This window comes from Zonotrichia albicollis, chromosome 1, assembly GCF_047830755.1.
Source record: "Zonotrichia albicollis isolate bZonAlb1 chromosome 1, bZonAlb1.hap1, whole genome shotgun sequence".
NCBI classification, from domain to species: domain Eukaryota; kingdom Metazoa; phylum Chordata; class Aves; order Passeriformes; family Passerellidae; genus Zonotrichia; species Zonotrichia albicollis.
In genome coordinates, this window is record NC_133819.1 from 7,178,930 (window position 1) to 7,186,703 (window position 7,774).

The window sequence follows — 7,774 nt, forward strand, 5'->3', positions numbered from 1 at the left end:
GGAGGGCCCAGCCAGAGTCCCAGAAAATGGGGAATCAGCGACAGGTACCCCAACAACTATTTCTCACTCCCACAGGTGCTCAGCACCCCTGACCATCCCTCTCTGCTCTCCACATCCCTTGTCCTTTACCCATTATTCTCTGGGCAGGACTCCAGATGCACAGGGTAATTTGAACACCTAATTCTAGTGTGGAGCATGGAGATACAGCCACCATTGCAGATTTTGGGTGAAGGAAACTCCTTCCCACCCTGTGAAGATCTGTAGGGAAGACATCAGGGTTCAGTGAGTCACTTGTGGGTGTTCAGCAAACATCAGTGTCTTGCACACTTTTTCTGGAGTGTGTGCAACTATCAGATGGGTTCTGATCCACCACAACACTTGGGAGGTGGGCAAGAACATTGCTCTGAGGGCCTAAGTGTCCCTTTGCTCTCCCCTTCTCTCCTGGGGATGTCTGCACACATTCTGTGCAGCCCACTAAGATCAGCACTGGTAGGAAAATATGTATGAAATCAGAGAAGGTTCTTTCTGTGGGAAGAAGAGAAGATCAAAGACTAATTAACATCTTGAAATGAACCATGGCTTAAGCAAGAAAGAAACTAGGGAGATTGATAAGGGAGATCTCAGGCTGCAGAATTCAGATCGGGAGAGCTCACAGTCTGCAGTGAGACCAACAGGTCTGGAAGCATTTCAATAACAAAGGAGAGACACGGTTAAAATAGAAACACCTTTCTACAAAACTGGTTATGAAACAGTCAAGGAAAGCTAACAAAAGCGTAACCTCTGCTAAGTTAACCTCTCTCCGATGTAATTTTTTTCCAATGTCAAAATATAAAATATGAGGAATAGAAACATTGCCTCAAAAAGTAACTTTGACAACATTTTGGTTACCACACTGGGAGACACCACATATTAATTTCTCTTCAGCCCTTACTTAAGAAGTGCTGAACACCTTCAGAAATTAGTAGATCTGTGGTTTCTAAACAACTCCAATTTTTTCATATTTTCTTTTCCTGTCCACTGAAAACCATTTCCATAAAATTTCTGAACTTCCACAGGGGAAGTAGCTAGTGCACTTATCTTTACCAAGGAAAATCAGTTTGTTAGATTTTTCTTTCTCCCCAAATTCTCTGAGCTGAGCTAAATAAGAGAATCTCAATTAGTAAAATGCACAAGAAAGGGTTAAAACTGAGAAAGGTCTGAATCTTGGCCCTGGTGAATTACATTAAAAATTCCATTGACTTCCATCAGGCAGAAAACCACATCTGCTTTGGAGAGAATGGGTTTAATTTTATGGTAGGATTAATACAGCTGCTTTGGAGGAGGCTCACTCAGCCCTAAATGCTTCCAGCTTTCTGACAGTTTTGCAGCTCTAATCTTTGATGTTGAAATGGCTCACGGGGTCAGAAGTCCAGCCGTAGTTCAGATCCCAGCCTTGCTGAGGAGATGAATCTTTTATAAGAGATCTATAAGAGAAAAATTAGGAACTGGATTTTCCAGGATGAGCAGACTGAGGAAAGAGCCTTTCCCATCCATTTTACTAGAAGTATTTCAACAGATGTCCTTGTTTGGATGTATCTACTGAGGGAAAATTGTTCTGGAAGTACCAATGTGACATTTTGCAAGAACTCTCACAATCTCGTAGTCTTGACAAGTCAGAGGGTTTGAGAAAGTTATGTCACAATTAGGCTAAACAGCAGCAATTTCCAAACACCTCAACAGGCCTCTGACATTTATAAAAACATTGGGGTGTTCAGCTTCTCTGAAAATCAAACAGTGAGGCTAAAATTCATCTGCAGGGTAGACATCCATATCTGAGCAAGGGCATGGGGGCTGCACAGGGTAGGGAACAGCTCAGCAGTCTGAGACTGTGAATACAGGTGATAAATTATGTCCCCAAAGTGACTCTGTGTGCCAGTGACCATAAAGGGTGACCAGCTTGGCTCTTAGGGTAGGTGAGATGAATCACAGCATTAGTTAGCTAGAAAATAGTGCATTGACTTTGCTGAGTTGGTCCTCAATAAAAATATAAATTTCACAGTTTGTCTCCTGCAATTGGTGAGGATTCAGAACCACTACTGAGTCCAGTATGTAGTTCTGCCCTCACCCTCTAAAAATCTGAACTACTCTAAAAGCACCAATGAATGGTGGTTTCCTGAAGAAGCTGAGACAGAAAATAAGGGGCCATATCACTTGCCAGTGCCATCAGGAAATGTTGCAAGAGTCAGAGACTGAACTGTAGTTGCCCTTGCTCTTCATTTCTGTCTCATGTTTGCTCATGAATCCATTCTTTCTACTGTCCAGAAGAAGTGGCAGGATGCAGACTCCAAAAATGTATTTCAGTCTGCTTGCTGATGATAAATCACCTTTTATTGTGAAGGGTGGAGGACAGACAATCTGGTGTGCAGGCTTCTTAATCATGTCCTTCTGGAAGAAAATTGCCTCCATGTATTTTGAAATGTTTGGTTAAATAAGTTCAAAACAAGTGTCCATGTCCTGGTTTAAGGCTGACACGGGCACTTACACAGCTCCTCCCAGTGGGATGGGAGACAATTGGAAGGGCAAAAATGAGAAAACTTGTGGTTTGGGATAAAAACAGTTTAAAGGGCAAAGCAAAAGCCACATACAAAAGCAGAGCAAAACAAGGAATTCATTCCTCACTTCCCATGGACAGGCTCAACCATCCCTTGGAAAGCAGGGCTCCGTCAGGCTTGAAGGTGACTCGAGAATACAAAAATCATCACTCTGAACATCTTCATTCTCCTTGTCCCAGCTTTATGCACTGGGCATGATGCCATAGACTGTGGACTATCTCTGTGGTCAGGCAGGGTCAGCTGTCCTGGCTGTGTCCCCTCACAACCCCCTGTCAGGTAAAGAGAAATGGCCTTGGCTCTGTGTAAGCCCTGACCAACAATAACTGAAACATCCCAATCATAGCTCCTGTGAAGGAAATTAACTCTATCCTAGCTAAAACCAGCACAATGAAAAGATTTATTTACAGGGAAATAAATTTCACCTTTGTCCCTAGACAAACCCATAATCTTGTCTTGTACTGTGGTTGAAGCAAAGTTCAAGAGTGATGTGTGGCCAAACACAGGTTTATGATTATTTCCTTAGAATCACCTACTCTTTATGAGCTACTTTAGCCTGTTTTAAGCAATATATTTGGCAGCCTCAGTTCTTTTGTCAGGAATATAAAATACTATGAGTGTTTGAGAAGTTGGTTCCTATTAATTCCCAGCACTTCCAAAATTCAGTTTTACTGCGGTCCTTTCAGGTCTTCCTCTCTAAGACCGGGTGCTGACTACATCTGGTGAATTTTCTATATCAAGAATGTTCTGTGAGTCACCCTGGGAGAAGGCACAATTTATAGTCAGACTGTCTCACATGCTTGGAGATAGACAAACATCTCCCCCATCTCCTTTCACTCTTGGGTTTGAGTGGCTCTCATATCTCAGCTGAGGTCACCTCTTTACTCAGGAGAGGACAAGGAGCTCTGGCTGGTGCCCCCACATGATCTTTGGGAAGTATCTAGCCATTCATGTCTGTAAAACACACTGCAAAACTGAGTTCTGCAGGGACTAAGCAGTATGAGCTGGGGTATCAGCAGAATACATCTCAAATGTGAGTTTTTTATTTTCCCTTTTCCAGATTTTACACCCCCCCTGTTAAGTAAATCACTTAACACACCAGAGGTTCCTTACAGAGTTGTAAACAGAAATGTTGTTCCAAGTTGCCAATTTCCACTCTGTTATTTCACCCTTCTCTCCACACAGGTGAGCTCTAAAGAATCAATTCTCATCTTCAAAGATACTAAAGCAGTTAATTAGATTGATAGGGTTACCTTCCTCTCCAGATAAAACAGTCCAGCTTTTACTCATTGCTCTCCTTGTCAAAGATTTTTACTCCTCCTTTGGAAAAGGAATGTCTAAAATTCATTCTTGACCCATATCATATAAACATTTACAATCACAAAGGAAAGGACTGCTGACAGAACTAATTTTTCATTTTTTAATGTTTTTATGAAAAAGGCACCCAAAGTTATAACTTTTGAGGGATTTAAGGCTTCCATGTCTCTCACTTACGAGATGTGTTTATAGCAGTGAGAGATCTCTGCTGTCAGTCTGTATTTCATATTTGATTGTTTGACTTACCAGTAATGGTCGATTAATGACATTTTTATTTAATATTAAGGCTCCTCCATTCTGCTTTGATTACAAGCCCAAACAGAACCTTGTTACCACCCAGGGTAAATCTCAGCAAGTGGTGTAACATAAATCAGTCTGGGTCCCACAACCAGCAGAGTGAAGGTGTGGCCTTTGGTTGTGGTCATTGGGATCAGTGAATTGGAGCAGGAATTGGTCACTGTTCCCAGTGCAGACTGGCACTGAAGAGCAGGGCAGTGGCTGGCCAGAGGGTTTCATGCTTTTCCATCAGTGGCAGGAGAGTCTAAGGAGAGTCTGAACCTCTTTTCCATCCACCATGCTCAGAGGTTTTCCTGCCAGTGCACCAGGTGTTTCTTCCTTCACTTCTTGACTGTTTGGTCTCAGTTTTTTTTTCCCTTTCCTTGGTCTCTTTTGTACCTCCCAGGGCTCATCTCTTTGTCCAAGCATTTTTCCTGACTTCTTTCCCTTATCTCTAATTTAATAACAATTTTAACCAGACTGTCTGTCTAGCCGTGCAATTCCCTTCTTCACCATCATACTGGTGGCAAAGAAGAAAAAACTGTGGGGAGCAGAGGACAGAAACTGGCCACTCTGATATTGAGAAGCTGAAATGTGTTGCAAGAGCATCTGGGTCTGTGTGACAGTGTTCACAGGGGTTTTTGGATGAGGGAAGAGACGAAGATTTGACTCCGTATTTCAGAAGGCTTGATTTATTATTTTAGGATATATATTACATTAAAGCTATACTAAAATAATAGAAGAAAAGGTTTCATCTCAGAAGGCTAGCTAAGCTAAGAATAGAAAGAATGAATAACAAAGGCTTGTGGCTCGGGCTCTGTGTCCAAGCCAGCTGACTGTGATTGGCCATTAATTTGAAACATCCAACATGGGCCAACCACAGATCCACCTGTTGCATTCCACAGCAGCAGATAATCAATGTTTACATTTTGTTCGTGAGGCCTTTCAGATTCTCAGGAGGAAAAATCCAAAGGAAAGGATTTTTAATGAAAAGATATCTGTGACAGGGTCTGCCCTGGAGCTGTGAAAAGCAAATTCAGTCACTGTCTCCATGCAAGCAGAGTTCAGGAGGAGCAAGAGCTGAAAGGCAGGAGGAACCTCAGTGAAAAGCCAAGCCTGGAAGATGCTTGCTGTCAGGCTTTCAGAAGTCTCTACTGATCCAGGGGAAAACAAGCTGACTTCCAAAAACAACAGCTCAATAGGTTTTCTAGGCACTGGCACAGTCATCCTTGGCATAAAGGCAAATTTCCTGCCATAGTTTCACCTGGGGAAAGGGGTACTAAACCTGCTGAGAAAGGTCTCAGGTGTTGCCTGGCACAAGCAGTGCAGTGGTTGAAATGCCTTGGCAGAGGCCCTAAATCAAAAGGTCATGGAAAAGTTAAAGCACAAAAAGCCCACCTTGCTCTACAGGTCTCAAAGCTGGCTGAATAGGAATTGCTTCAAGGATTAATTCAGGTGAGCACCTGCCCTCAGCCAGGATACACGAGCCCTAGCTGATGGGATTCAGAAAGTAGAGAGAAGGAAAGTGGTGGAAACAGGCTCATCTTGCAAATATTTCCTAGAAATCAGTGCCAGTGAGCAGCCATGATAAAAACAACAATAAGGCAGCAATAGCAGCCATTGTCAGGATTTTCATGCTCTGCTCAGGCTGCACATTTGATCTGAAAGCCCCAAAGCCACCTGAGTATGTCCTAGGTCCTGTGAAGGGATCTGGTTTAAAGGAGGAATCTGTTTTTAAAGGACTCCCAATGTGATACAGGCTCTACTTTGGAAAACCCACACAATTTGATAAAAAAAAAGATTGTGCTTCACTGGCTTGTTAGAACATGAGTTTTACTGTCAGTGTAAAGGCTTCTGTGATGAAACCAATCACTTCACTGGGTAGGAAATTCTTAAAGCTTTTAACCCAATTCTTTGGTTCCTAATTAAAATAACATCTAAGAAGCAGAGTTATACAGGCATGAGATATTAGCACAGTGCTTAAAATTAGGTTAATTCTAGAAATCATCTTTTTTAAAAGAAAATTTAACATCCATGAGAGACTCTGCAAAAGCCATCTGTGAGATGTGAGATTTGTTATTGTTTATATTAACACTGGGTATAATGGCACTGAAATCAAGGTTTTCTGGTTTTTAGATTATGCTAAAGACCCACAAATGACAATGGGCTTTGAAATTGGACTCTGAAGTAATATCAAATAGTGAATGTGATTAAATATAGATAAACAGAGTACAATCAGTCATGGAACAAGAAACCAAAAAAGCAGTTGTGAAAATGGAAATATAGGGCTGCAAACTGACAAGAAAAGAGATTTGTCAAAGAAACAGAAAATTTCCTGAGTTTAGGCAGCAATTTTGCTAATGAATGCAAACAGGACTTGGGACTTCTGGGGAATATAATAATTTGTAAATCAAAAGGTGAAGTAATACAGTGATGTTTCTGTACAATGTACTAGTTAAAGACCACCTATAGTAACTGACATTGTGTTTCTGAAAAAAACTAATTTCTTTTTATTGGGAAAAATAGAGATGAAGTCTAACATTATGTATCTCAAAGATTTGAGGGCTGCAGGAATTTAATAAAAAATTAGACTTTTCCTTCACTGCCTGATGAAAAAGCTGGTTTTGTAAACATTCTCACATCAGATTGGTAACACTTCCCAGAAAAAAAAAAAAAAAAACATGTGGCGAGGTGCAAGAGAGAAGAAATATTGCCACTTCCAGCTATATTTATCCAAATCCCCTGTGACGGTGTTCACAGGGGTCTCAGGTTGAGGGAAGAGATGAGGATCTGACTCCATGTTCCAGAAGGCTGATTTGTTATTTTATTATATATATTACATTGAAATGATACTAAAAGTATAGAAGAAAAAGTTTCATCAGAAAGCTTAGCTAAGAATAGAATAGAAAGTATGATAACAAAGGTTTGTGTCCCGGCTCTCTGTCCAAGCCACCTGGACTGTGATTGATCATTAATTACAAACAACCACATGAGACCAATCAAAGATGCACCTGTCACCTTCCACAGCAGCAGATAACCTTTGTTTACATTTTGATCCTGAGGCTTCTGAGCTTCTCAGGAGGAAAAATCCTAAGGAAAGGATTTTTCATGAAAAGATGTCTGCAACAATCCCCTCCACTCCATGCTGTGCCCCTGCCATACAAGGGGAGTCACTGCAATGGTGCTCTCAGAAGGACCCTGCTGAGGAGGGTTCAGCTCTCTGAGAGCTCCTTGGTGCAGCTCTGGAGGTGCCAGAGATGTCCTGGAGACCAACAACTCCTGTTTCACTCCATTTACAGGGGGACATGCCCTGCTCTAGAGAGCTTTCACAGCCCACAGAAGAAATACAATCAAGGATAAAGAGAGGTTTGCAATAATTTATGAGGTAGGAGTAGAAACAGCATCTCCAGACCCCAGAAGTTTATGTTTAGGAATACTCCACTGTCGCAGACAACTTTTATGAAAAATCCTTTCCTTAGGATTTTTTCTCCTGAGAAGCTGAAAGGCCTCAGGAACAAAATGTCAAAAATTATTATCTGCTGTTAATGCAACAGGTGCATCTGTGATTGGTCTCATGTGGTTGTTTCAAATTA